Source organism: Balaenoptera borealis (genome assembly GCF_965194805.1).
Source record: "Balaenoptera borealis genome assembly, contig: HAP1_SCAFFOLD_902, whole genome shotgun sequence".
Taxonomy (NCBI): domain Eukaryota; kingdom Metazoa; phylum Chordata; class Mammalia; order Artiodactyla; family Balaenopteridae; genus Balaenoptera; species Balaenoptera borealis.
The window spans coordinates 7952-22466 of NW_028123302.1; the positions used below are offsets into that span (position 1 = coordinate 7952).

The 14515-nt window shown below is 39.0% G+C and overlaps 1 long non-coding RNA gene across 1 annotated transcript; it reads right to left on the reverse strand.

Annotated features, from left to right (window-relative positions):
- Positions 1-4100: 4100 nt before the first annotated feature.
- Positions 4101-11703, reverse strand: LOC309621701. Its single transcript, XR_014240193.1, has 2 exons — positions 11567-11703; positions 4101-5777 (listed from the first exon to the last, which is right to left on the reverse strand). It is a non-coding gene; the product is annotated as an uncharacterized lncRNA (long non-coding RNA).
- Positions 11704-14515: the final 2812 nt, after the last annotated feature.

The window sequence follows — 14515 nt, forward strand, 5'->3', positions numbered from 1 at the left end:
ATGCCTGGCTGGAGCACCAAGAGCCTTTCGTCCACATGGCTCAGAATAAAAAGGAGAAAAAAATAGAAAGAAAGAAAGAAAGAGGATAAAATAAAATAAAATAAAGCTATTATAATAAAAAATAAGAAAAAAAATTAAGAATAAATGTATTCAGAAAAAAAATTTTTTTTAATTTTTAAAAATAGATTTATTAATTTTTTGTAGTAAAAAATAAGAAAAAAATTATTAAGAAAAAAATTTATTAAGAAAAAATGTTTAATTTTTTAAAATAAAAAATATGAAAAAACTTATTAAAATTTTTTTTTAATTTCTAAAAATAGAAAATAAGGGAAAAAATATTAAGAAAACATTTATTAGGAAAAAAAATTTTTTTGAGTGAACAAAAAAACAAAGAAAAAAAACATGGACGGACCTAACCCTAGGACTAATGGTGAAAGCAAAGCTATACAGACAAAATCTCACCCAGAAGCATACACATATACACTCACAAAAAAAGGAAAAGGGGAAAAATTAATATATTCTGCTCCCAAAGTCCACCTCTTGAATTTGGGATGATTCGTTGTCTATTCAGGTATTCAACAGATGCAGGCACATCAAGTTGTTTGTGGAGCTTTAACCCACTGCTTCTGAGGCTGCTGGGAGAGACTTCCCTTTCTCTTCTTTGTTCGTACAGCTCCCGGAGTTCAGCTTTGGATTTGGACCCGCCTCTGCGTGTAGGTCGCCTGAGGGCGTCTGTTCCCCGCCCAGACAGGACGGGGTTAAAGAAGCAGCTGCTTCGGGAGCTCTGGCTCACTCAGGCCGGGGGGAGGGAGCGGTATGGAGGAGGCGGGGCAAGCCTGCGGCAGCAGAGGCCGGCGTGACGTTGCAGCAGCCTGAGGCGCGCCGTGCGTTCTCCCGGCGAAGTTGTCCCTGGATCACGGGACCCTGGCAGTGGCGAGCTGCACAGGCTCCCGGGAGGGGCGGTGTGTAGAGTGACCTGTGCTCGCACACAGGCTTCTTGGTGGCGGCAGCAGCAGCCTTAGCGTCTCCCGCCCGTCTCTGGGGTCCACGCTGATAACCGCGGCTCACGCCCGTCTCTGGGGTCCGCGCTGTTAGCCACGGCTCGCGCCCGCCTCTGGGGTCCGCGCTTATAGCCGCGGCTCGCGCCCGTCTCTGGAGCTCGTTTAGGCGGCGCTCTGAATCCCCTCTCCTTGCGCGCCACGAAACAAAGAGGCAAGAAAAAGTCTCTTGCCTCTTTGGCAGCTGCAGACTTTTTCCCGGACTCCCTCTCGGCTAGCACCGAAGCCCGAGCCTCAGCTCCCAGCCCCCACCCGCCCCAGCGGCTGAGCAGACAAGCCTCTCGGGCTGGTGAGTGCCACTCAGCACCGCTCCTCCGTGCGGGAATCTCTCCGCTTTGCCCTCCGCACCCCTGTGGCTGCGCTCTCCTCCGTGGCTCCGAAGCTTCCCCCCTCTGCCACCCACAGTCTCTGCCCGTGAAGGGGCTTCCTAGTGTGTGGAAACCTTTCCTCCTTCACAGCTCCCTCCCACTGGTGCAGGTCCTGTCCCTATTCTTTTGTCTCTGTTTTTTCTTTTTTCTTTTGCCCTACCCAAGTACGTGGGGAGTCTCTTGCCTTTTGGGAGTTCTGACGTCTTCTGCCAGCGTTCAGTGGGTGTTCTGTAGGAGCAGTTCCACGTGTAGATGTATTTCTACTGTATCTGTGGGAAGGAAGGTGATCTCCTCGTCTTACTCTTCCGCCATCTTGCCCCTCTCCCTATACTTCTTTAGACATGGTTTCATTTAGTTCTTTGAACATATTTTAAATAGCTATTTTAACATCTTCATTTAGTAAGTCCAATGTCTGAGATTCCTCACAGACAGTTTCTAAACTTTTGTATGGTCCATATATTTTGTTTTTACTTTGAATTTCCATATCTTGTAACTTTTTGTTGAAAACTCGACATCTTAAAAAATATAATGTGACAACCCTGGAAATCAGAGTCTACTACCTCCCTACAGTTTCCTGCTGTTGCTTTACGCTGTTTTTTTTTTAAGTAACTTTTCTGAACAAATTCTATGAAGTCTACTGAAGCTGCCACTCAACTAGCTTAGTGGTCAGCTAATGCCTAGATGGAGGTATCCTTAAACATCTAGAAACAATAAATCTCCCAGTCTTTGCCGAGGGACTACGTGCACATAGCCATCAATGCTGAGGGCAGGGAGTTATCAATTCTGCCTTAGCCTTCCCTTTCTTCTTGCCCAGAGCCTCAAGGGCAGCCAAAGGTAAAGGGTAGGCCCCTCTCAGATCTTTCCTGAGCATGCACTCAGGCCTGTGCACACTTGTGGTCTTCTAGAGTCCTAGGAATATATCAATGCTTTTCAAAATATCTATGGACATCTCATCCTCAGTTTTTCCGTTAAAGCTTTTGGTTAGTCTATTGTTTGTCTAAAGTGTTATCCACTGCCTCCTGCATTGTGACATTAAAACAGTTGCCTGGGGACTTCCCTGGTGGTCTAGGGGGTAAGACTCCGGGCTCCCAATGCAGGGGCCCCGGGATCGATCCCTGGTCAGGGAACTAGGTCCTGCAACTAAGGAGTCCGCATGCCGCAACGAAGATCCTGAGTGGTGCAACTAAGACCCGGCGCAGCCAAAATAAATAAATAAAATAAATAAATATTTAAGAAACTAAAATAAAACACTTGCCTGTAAGTGTTTTTTGACAAACACCTCACACATAGACACAGAGGCTCATACGCACTGGATAGCTCTGGGTAAGGTCAAATAAAGATAAGCCTTTTGAGTGGAGTCTTCCAGAGAGCCATCAGACAGATCAAATACTGACAATTCTTTGGGAATGAAATTGTGAAAGAGGTCCAGCTCTGTTCTGCTCCCTCCAGTCCTGGGAATGCAGGCTGATATTTTTCAAGGTTATCACTGAGCTGAGTGTGGCAATGAGAATAGGGCAAGGTAAAATGCCACAAGCTTACTATTCTTATCAAGGTTCAGCCATTTTTCTTGAATAAATGCTTACTACAAAAGCTACAAGCCTTTGGTTAATTTCGAGTTTTGGAAAAGTTTTCCATAAAGTTTTGCCAAAATTCTGTTGCTTTTATCACAGGGCAAAATGTTGGAGGTCTTTACTCCACCATTTTTTTCTGCTATTAACTCCTCACTTTGTTTTAAAAATCCCAACCAGTTCTCTCCCCATGGCTTTTTGCTCCTATTGACAGTACTAGTACACAAAATATTTAAATGTCTTTAAATGAATATAAAAATAACATCTATATTATATATTGGTATGAGGTATAAAATGGCTTACAAAAAAAAAGACATAGTACCTATCTTCACAGAACTTACTGTCAGATATAAATGAAATCCTGTTACTACTTCAGAGTGTTACTTGACCTAATGAGTAAATCTCTAACATCTATCTCTTTCTTTGCGAGGTTACCTTTGCCTTGTTTTTTTGTTTTTGTTTTGTTTTTAATTTATTTATTTTTATTTTTGCCTGTGTAGGGTCTTCGGTGCTGTGCACGGGCTTCCTCTAGTTGCGGCGAGCGGGGGCTACATTTCGTTGCAGTGCGCGGGCTTCTCATTGCAGTGGCTTCTCTTGTTGTGGAGCACGGGCTCTAGGCATGCGGGCTTCAGTAGTCGTGGCTCGCAGGCTCTAAAGCGCAGGCTCAGTAGTTGTGGCGCACAGGCTTAGTTGCTCTGTGGCATGTGGGATCTTCCCGGACCAGGGCTGGAACCCGTGTCCTCTGTATTGGCAGGCGGATTCTTAACCACTGCGCCACCAGGGAAGTCCCTTTGTTTTTGTCTCTAAAAGAATTTTATGAGTTCAATTGTTTACTCATTCTCAACTGAGGAGAAATTATTTGGTCCAAATATCTGCAATGGTTTATGACTTGCCCTTGGCCCCAAACTCTAGTTGGATCTTTCTAGTATCTATAGAATCACAACATACTAATAGACACTATCTATCAGAACAATTCCTAGGCTTTCATCTAGATCAGCTCTACTGGTCTAAGAAACTATTATTTTCTACTGTCAACTCCCTCACTCTCAGAATAGATGCAGAACATGATAAATGACAACCTCAAGTATATATAGCCAACAGATCTCTTCTTGTCTAACTGATGCATTCAGTACTTTATTTATACGGACAGTATTTCTCAGGATACAGTGTACCATCCCTGAGTCATTTCCTCTTCCCACTACTGTCCAATTTTTCTCAAAGTTAATGTCTCCAAAGGGAAGAGTTAGGATGTAAATGAATAGAAGTACACAGGAGGCCTCAAAAAATACTGGAACACCTGATTAGACTTCTATTGGTACATTCTGTCTTCTGAACTAGGGGGCTGAAAGTGAGACTGAGATAAAAGATTTTCCTACCTACAATCAATTAAGTAAGCTTGTTTTATGTCTCGTAGCCACTAAGTGAGTTTTTAAAATCATAGCCATGCAGGTAGTGAAAATTTCTTCCAGTTCCTGGTTATAGGCTTCATAATCAATCCTAACATATGAGCATTTTGTGGTTCTTTTTTTCAGTGGCATCACAGTGGGAAATCAGGAGCAATTATATCGGGGCTTTAACTCAGTTACCATTAGATACTAGTTGGGTCCTCTTAAAATTAACAGAAAATCTGCGTAAGACCAGGGACAACTACTTTCTTTTTAATTTCTACACCTATAAAGATGTCTATTGACAAATCATGAACAATTTATATCTAAACTGAACCAAGTCAACTCCTGTGGACCAATCAATATGTTATCCCAACAATCAAAACCCCGCACCATACCAACTCTGTATCCTTATAATTTTCCACAGAAAATATTTATTCAGTTCCTCCACAGGATGCTATTCATTTTCTAAATCTGCAGTTCTATTGTGGTGATCTCACAGGGATGTTGTGGGATATTTTAAAATTCTAGAGAAAGAGTGATATGTAATATCTGGTGTACAGGACAAAAACTAATCGCTAAAGATAGTTTAAAGTTTCAACATTAGATACTGCTACATTCCTTTCAATGCTGCTGTCTGTATCTCTGCAGAGTTGGATTTTTGACGGTTTCTGTAACAAAAGCAATAAATGAGGGTGGTTGTGTCCAATCTCATCTCAAGGTTTGAGAAACTGTGCCCTAATAGCCACACATATCTCGTTAGCAAGTAATTATGCATATTTCTGAACAAAGTAAAATGTTTTCTTTCAAACACAAAACGAAAAATATTTTTGCTTATTAAGCTGTAAGATCAAAACGCTAAGTATTTTTATACCCTAATAACATAATAGCTTAGTGTCTGAAAAAATACTTCATGTATTTATATGCTGCTGATGATTTATATCCCCACGATGATGAGAAAAGAAATCACCCAAACACTAAGGTGACTGTGAACAGAGAAAACTTGGAAACCTTTGTCCTAGATGGAGTCCACTAACCCAAACAAGTAACTGTTCATACAATTTTCTTCAAATATTTATCAAATGTTTGAGTGTACACAATACATCTGACCAAATAACTCACCTATCTGAACCAGAGCCTGTGTCATGAAAATCTCCATGTTTCACTTAAAGATTAAAGAGCACTGAGCTTTCATATGTCATCCAGAATTAAACAGCCAATCCACAAATAAAATTTCAAAAAATAAAATTTTGAATAATTTCTGCATAATACCTGAGTGTGAGCTCTCAATGGTGGTGTCTGACTTGGAATCCAGAGATGAAGGAATTTGTCTTAATTGGGGAACATAGTACATCTTTGTACTACCAGAAGGCTTATATGGCAACAGTAAAGGCTGGCCTAAGGACATAAAGATCAGAATAATTAATAAGAAAACATTTATTAATTAACTGAACAAATATTAAGCACCTTTAATGTGCCAAGCAGTGGTCAAGATTCTTGGAATGTATCAGTAAACTAGCATTCTAGAAGAGGGAGATAGACAGTAAACAATTAGCATACTAAATAAGTAAATCATCTAGTATTTTTATAAATTATTAGTGACATAAAAAATTAGAAAATACTGGGACTTCCCTGGTGGTGCAGTGGGTTAAGAATCTGCCTGCCAATGCAGGGGACAGGGGTTCGATACCTGGTCTGGGAAGATCTCACATGCTGTGGAGCAACTAAGCCTGTGCACCACAACTACTGAGCCTGCGTGCCACAACTACCAAAGCCCGCCCGCCCTAGAGCCCGAGCGCCACAACTACTGAGCCCATGTGCCGCAACTACTGAAGCCCACGTGCTCTAGGGCCCTTGTGCTGCGAGTACTGAGCCCTCGTGCTGCAACTACTGAAGCCTGTGCGCCTAGAGCCCACGCTCTGCAACAGGAGAAGCCACCACAATAAGAAACCCATGCACCACAACGAAGAGTAGCCCCTACTCACCACAGCTAGGGAAAGCCCGTGTGCAGCAACAAAGACCCAAAACAGCCACTCCCCCCCCAAAAATTAGAAAATGCTGAGGAAGATTAGAAGTATTTGGGAAATTGCAGCAGGATGCAGTTTAAATAGAGTGGTAAGGGTAGGATTCATTGAGAAGACGACTTCCTAGCAATCTATTCCATATTTAGATGGCTCTAACTAAGAAACACTTTATCTTATATTGAACCCAAACCTGGTCGTTGTTAACCCCTACTACTGATCTTTGAAGGTTCTCCCTCCAGAGTCATAGAAAGTAAATCTAATTCTCTTCTATGTGGCAGATTTTCAAAATAAGTTTCCCATTAAAAAAGTATAACTTCTCAATATTAAAAAAATACACAGAAATAAAAAAGACAAAGTCTTACCACTCAAAGATAACTATTATTAATATTTTAATGTATTTCTACAGGTCTTTCCTCTGTATTTCTTATTTGTTTACATAGTTGTGTATAGTATGTATAATGTGGAATTCAGTTTTTCTACTTTACATTGATAATAAAATATTCATTTTATTTCCTATCGTCACATTTTTTATCATTCTACTACACATTAAGTGTATTTAACCCTTCTCATAATGTTAAAAATTTAGGCTGGATTAAATTTTCAATAATAAAGAATTCTGTAATAAAGACTTCCTGTTTATAGCATACCCATTCTCCCCTGCTGCCCCATTTCACATAAGTTTTCTGATTTCAGAGTGAAAAATTATGTCATTTATAAAGTTTCTTTTTTTTAAATACTAACTGCTAAAATTCTTTCTAAAATGTCTGTGACATGGTAGTAATTTGATTATTATAGAAGATGAAATCTTTTTCTTCTTCTTCTTATTTTTTTGCTTCATTGGGTCTTCATTGCTGCACGCGGGCTTTCTCTAGTTGCGGTGTGGGGGGGCTACTGTTCGTTGTGGTGCGCGAGCTTCTCACTCTTCTCACTGCAGTGGCTTCTCTTGTTGTGGAGCACAGGCTCTAGGCACGCAGGCTTCAGTAGTTGTGGAGCATGGGCTCAGTAGTTGTGGCTCGCAGGCTCTAGAGCACAGGCTCAGTAGTTGTGGCACACGGGCTTAGTTGCTCTGCGGCATGTGGGATCTTCCCGGACCAGGGCTCGAACCCGTGTCCCCTGCACTGGCAGGTGGATTCTTAACCACTGCGCCACCAGGGAAGTCCCTGAAATCTTTTTCTATACACTTGTTTTTCTTTCATGATGTGGTAGAAACTCTCTCTCTCTCTGTAACAGCATTTTGATATTTAGCTGGGTACATACTGCTCATCTGTACACTGTATTTCCCAATCTCCCTTGCAGACATGTATGGACATATGACTAAGTCTGGGCCCATAGGTCAAGGGTGAGAATAATGTCTGCAACTTCCAGGCATCCCATTAAAACACTCCACCGGCTGCTGCTAAAATTTATCCTCCCCATTACTCTTCTTTTCCAGTATTTTCTTTATTAGTCTTCCGGAAAAAACTTAAGATCAATTAAACAAGTTCAAAAGAACAATTCCATTAGAATTTTGAGTAGAATTACATTAGAGTTTAAATTCATTTGGGAATAAATGACATCTTTAAATATTCAATTTTCCCATTCAGAAATATCCCATCCCTCCTTTTAGTCTACTCTCCTTTTCTATGCCTACACAAAGGATTAGTATTGCCATCACATGAGTCCTATAAAATTCTTGTTTAGGTTACTCCTCAGTATTCATGGGGTTGTACTGCTCATTCAAATAGAATTTTGTAGATAGCTACCACTTCTCCTGATTAAACACAACAGCTTCTTCAGTTTATCCTTATGGACCATGGTCTTCTCTTGCATCCTGTAATCACCTCTAGATGGACTCCTAGTTGCCCATGTCTAGTTTATAAAAATCAAAATACTCTAGACAGAGTCTGATAGTCCCAGAGTAGAATGAGATCTCCTTCATTCTGGACGCAATAACAACTTTTATATTACTTAGAATTGTGTTACCATCCTTGACCACTCCATCATTCTGATGATTTGACATGGAATCCATATTACTAGTACCCTGCTTCCAACCAAGGAACTGACTTCATAGTGAAGGAAATGAGACAACAGGCTGATGCCTAAAGGGAGTCACTGTTCTCCTCACAAGCCTGATCACCCACAGCTATGGTAAACTCAAAAACAAAAAAGCGAGTGAACAATTTACTGATAACTGTCATGGCACAAGCTGGGAGGCATCACTTTCTGAGGCTGGAATGCTAGCTTGCCAAATACGGCATGTGCTCAGAACCACATATGGCACTTGCCTATCCTACAGACAGAATGCATATATTTAGGAACAAAGGCAGAAGCCTTTAAAATCTTTTGCTTTCTATCTCTGTGACTCTGCTTTGTTTGATGGAAGATCTTAGAAATAAGGGAGGGGCACTTCTACCGGGAGACAGGAGCCATCTAGTCATTTTACATTCTTTATGTCACTGAAACAATACAGGGAATAGGATGCCATAGTGTTGACTAAAACTACAATTGACCTTAACTATCAGGGAGAAATAAGGTTACCTTAAAAGAAGAAAGTCAGTAGGAGTATGGCTTACACCTAGGGGACCACTTTACCAAGCCTGGTCATAGAAATTAACAAAAAATGACCTTAAACCTATGCAGGGCTAGCAAAGCCTTAGACTACTTAGGAATACTTGTACCAACCTATCAGGCAAAGCCCCAGCCAATGAGAACCTGGCTGAATTCAAGGAGAATGAAGAAATGTATAGAGGCTGGAAGAATTTAAATAACAGGAAAAATAGGCTGTAGCCTCTACTTCTCTTTGGACGTTGCTGTAGTCATTATTGTTAGAATATTGACTTAGTAGTTTTCTTCCTCCACCAGTGTATATAAAGCTTGGTGGTGATGGTTAAATTTACCATTTAGTTCAAAGTTTGCAGAAAATGGACAACAACAATTGGGCAGAATTACAATGGACCCAGGGCAAGAATGGCTACCATGTGGAGATGGAGAATTCAGAGGCAAGATAAGTGGCTTTTTGAAATTCTCAACAACTTTCTGTTTGGATGCAGAAGTCTTAAAGTTACTTTGGACTGCCTATCTCTGGGGGAAGAAGCGACTATTCAGCAAATAATGGTTGTTCCTGGGAGAGAAAGAAAGGACTGCAGAAGGGTAAAGAAGAAAGTCCAACCATAAACTTTATTCCTTCAAAAAACTTGCAAATGGAACTAAATATAAACATATAGCATATTACTCTTAATTTGTTAATTCAGAGCAGTGGACACATAGTCATAAATTCAACATGCTATTCTGTATACTTTTAAAATATTTTTAAAATTTTACTTCTGAATCCACAGAGTTAAAAATCTTTTATTATTAAACCAAATAATATTTCTCTTTTAAAGGAGTCTTTTCTACCAAGTACCTGTATGTAAAGGTAAGACCGTGAACTGTGGGCTCTATGTAGACCGATCCATTTGATGTCAGAAGAGGTATAAAATACACTTTCACAGTTGGATTTCCTCTCCTGTGCTCTGCCACCAACATGAAAACAGCATACCCAGAGTAGCCTGGGTTTCAGTACAAGGCATGTGGAACAGACCCAAACCGTTTTTGCATCCTGATGCCAAACTCCAACTGACTCATAAGCCCATGAGTGAGGAAAGCAAATGTCTGTTGTTACGAAGCACTGAGATTTTCGAGGTTCTTATACAGTATCACGGTGGCAATAGGTAACTGACACATTAAAGGTGTTCTGTGTGATATTGATTAGACTATACATTTGGGGGGCATAATTTTATATCACAATAAAAATGTATAAGATATATAACCATCTCGGGTTTCCCTGATAGCGCAGTGGTTAAGAATCCGCCTGCCAATGCAGGGGACACGGGTGCCAGCCCTGGTCCGGGAAGATCCCCCATGCCGCGGAGCAACTAAGCCCATGTGCCACAACTACTGAGCCTGCGCTCTAGAGCCCGCGAGCCACAACTACTGAGCCCATGCACCGAAGCCCACGCGCCTAGAGCCCGTGCTCCACCACAAGAGAAGCCACCGCAATGAGAAGCCCGTGCACCGCAACGAAGAGTAGCCCCCGCTCGCCGCAACTAGAGAAAGGCTGCACGCAGCGATGAAGACCCAACACAGCCAAAAATAAAATAAATAAAAGTAAAAAAAAAAAAAAGAAAAGAAATATAACCATTTCAACATATAAATGTATTTATTCAAATTAAATTCAGTGCAATTTACATGTGGAACTAAGCAATTTTCTTTATACATTTAGGCATATTCCATTTATACCTACAGACAGGTAAACTTTTTGCACAAGTAGGAAAACTTAAAATATATTTTGAATAGATTTGTACAAACTGTTGAATACTTTAAAATTAGTAATTGAAAGTTCCCACCCTCATTTGGAGGTAGAATGGGAACTTAACTTTCCAGTTACTGGTCTGAAAAAGAAAATAACTTGCTATAATTTTGAATGTTATATAGTATAAGCACTATAAAAATATCACTGTCATGATAGCATAGGAACACTCTAAATGTAGACCTTATGGTAGAAATTGCTAGCTGTTCACCAAAACTCATTTCTTCTTCATCCTGGAAAGCACAGCTAAACTATTCCTAGTCAGTGGAAAGTGATGTGGGCCACACCTAGGCCTAGCCCATAAAAGCCTCCCAACATGTGCTCCTCCATGCTTTTCGTCCCTTCCAGTTGACTATGATGATGAATCCAAGGTTCCATGTTTTAAAGAAAGCAGAGTCACAGTCAACCTGGGTCCCTGCTCAACGTTTCTTGAGCAAGAAATAGACTGGTATTGTGTTTGCTATCTGTTCACTGTATCATGCAAAACAATAGTAAAAGAAACAATGCCAAATAGTTATCTACCTCCCTAAAATTGAACCTCTATAGTTTTTATGTTTTCATGAACTACTTGCATTCTTATGACAAGTATTATGAGTTGAAAATACGTCAGCCACAAGTAGCATGAGTTTCACATAGGTTGTTAACTTCACTAGAAATTGAAGTAAAAACATAATAAATTATATTCTCTTCATAGCTATGTAAATAAAAGATGTTTTAATCATGTACAACCTAATGCTTAAAATTAAAATTAGGTTTTCTAACTAGAAAGACCCAATCAAGAAATTTCTTAGTTAATGACACACAAAAGTTGGTAATGTGACCTAAAATTCTCTTACCATCTGTGCCATGAAGAACAGTAATCTGTTGGACTGAAGATGATGAAGCAAACTTGACAGGAACTTTGCCCAACTTCTGTGTACTGAGGTCTGGAATATCATGTCCACGATCTTCAGCATTAACAAAAATCTCAGATGAAAACATGGTTTTTCCTGGACTCTCTGTTGTTATCTGAGTGACTGCATCAGATGATAATTTTCCAGAGAAGGGAGAAAACGGGGTCTTAATCTCCTTTGGTGATCTGAACAAAAAAGAGAAAGCACACAGCAGGTCATATCCTTGGCTTATCAAATACTGTAATTTCTTTCCAAATGTGGCTTCAATATTTTTTGGAGACACATCCAACTCAAATGGTTAAGTTATTTCTGCAGTACCCTGTGCTTTTTTACATACTTATTACAGGGTGATCATGCATGAGTTTACTTTTACTTATTTTAAAATCTACTTTTATTTTGGATTTAGAATGCTATTATATAAGGAAAGGGTACTTTTCAGTTGAAGTGGAAAGATATCCATTAAAAAATAATTACTGGAAGTCCACTATAAATTAGGGGACTATGCTAAACGCATAGAGTGTACAAAAATAAAAAAGAAACAGAGCCTTTCCTCAAAAAGTTTATATGTCAGTGGGGGAACCAGAGGTTTTTAAGGTTGTAATTATGTATATAGATTATAAAGAATCCATATTAAAACATAATGGAGTAAATAAATGAGTGTATAAATAAATAAATAATAGGAGGGAGGGAGAAGACAAATCTTGCCAACAGAAGAATTCCATATGTAGGTAACCTCCCCCCCGCCCCCCCCCGGCATCCATCTCCTCCCCAAGGAGGTGGAGGTGAAGCTTAATCTTCCCCTTAAGTCCAGTCCTGGGCTGGCCTTAATGATTGAATTCCAGAGACAGTATAAAATGGGAGAAAAAGTAACTTTACAGTGGAGAAACCAAGCAAACACCATGTTATGCAAGTGATGATGTTTCACATCACCAGTGATGTCACGGAGACACTACATACTCTCTGTTATGATGTGATGAGACGGTTACTTCGCTTCTGCGGTATTCTTTGTCAAAACCTATAACTCCAGTCGAATCATGAGAAAAACATCAGCCAAACCCAGACTGAGAACAATTCTACAAAATATCAGACAAATATTCCTCAAGACTGTCAAAATCATGAAAAACAAGGAAGGAATGAGGAACTGTCATAGACCAGAGAAGACTAAGGAGACATGACAACTAACTAAGTGGAATGTGATATACTGGATTGGGTCCTAGAACAGAAAAAGGTCATTAACAGGAAAACTGGTGAAATCCAAAAAAAGTCTTAAGTTTAGTTAATAGTAATGTATAAATGTTGGCTTTTTAATTTTGAAAAATATACTATGGTAGTATAAGATGTTAGCAATAGGAAAAACTGGGAGAGAGGTAAAGGGAACTCTGTTTGTATCTTTTCTGCAGATTTGAAATTATTTGAAAATGAAAAAGGTCATTTTTAAAAAATGGAGTAATACTGTATTGTATTATATCACAGAAGAAGAAGACCTTTTAAAAGGTCTTTTAAATCTCTACCCTCTATATACTATTCACTAATTAAAAGGACAATTATGAGAAAAGAAAATAGGCCCATCTCCCTTATGTATACAGAAGCAAAAATCATACACAAAATGTTAGACAATCAAATGTAGAGTGTGTGAGTGAGTGAATGTGTGTGTGTGTGTGTGTGTGTGTGTGTGTGTGTGTGTGTGAATTCCTACCAAGTTGTTTTACTCCAGAAATGCAAGGTGAGTTAACATTCAAATATCAATAAATGTCATGCACCACATCCATAAAATAAAGGAGAAAATGTATATGATCATATCAGTATAGTCAGATAAAGCATTTGATAAAATTCAATAATTATGTATGATTAAAAACTCATAGCAAAGGGAAACTACAAAAAACTTTAGAGCCACCATCCTATTTATAGTGAAATGTGGAGAACGTCCACTGTAAGATTAGGAACAAAATAAGAATGCCAACTCTTACCTTTTCTATTCAACCTATTAGTAAAAGTATTAAATGGCATTAGCAGTAAGGCAGGAAAAAGAAATCAGAAATATAAGGCTAAGAAAGGAAGAAATCATACTGTCACTTTCCATAGTTGATATAATTAAGGATACAGAAAATCCAAAACCATCTACAGATAACTTATTAGAATATCAGTTAGTTTTTAGAAGAGTTGCCAGATAAGAGACCAAACATTAAAAAATTCCACTAACATTTTTCTGTGTCTGAAAAGTTATAAAATTAAAAACTAAAAAATATGCCATCTACATTATCATCAAAACATCATATACCTAATAATAAGTGTAATAAAAAATGTAAGAACCCTATTAGAATAGAAAACTATTGATATATCATAGAGAGAAATTAAAGGTGATCTAAATAGGATTTCTGCTTTGAGGCAGGATGTATAGGCATACCTCACTTTATTGCACTTCACTTTATTGTACCTTGCAGATAATGCTTTTTTTTTTTTTTTTTTTTTTTTTTTTTTTTTTACAAATTGAAGGTTTGTGGCAACCCTGTGTCAAGCAGCTCTACTGGTGGTGCCATTTTTCCAACAGCATTTGCTCACTTCGTGTCTCTATGTCATGTTTTGGTAAGTCTCACAATATTTCAAACTTTTTCACTATTATACTTGTTACATGATCTGTGATCAGTGATCTTTGATGTTACTATTGCAAAAAGATTACAGCTTGCTGAAGGCTCAGATGATGGGTAGCATTCTTAAAGTCTACTTTCAAATTAAGATATGTACTTTTTTTAGACATAATGCTATTGCACACTTAATAGACTACAGTATAGCATAAACATAACTTGTACATGCACTGGGAAACCAAACAACTCGTGTGACTTGCTTTCTTATGATATTCTCCTTATTGTGGTGTCTGGGACCAAAGCCATATCT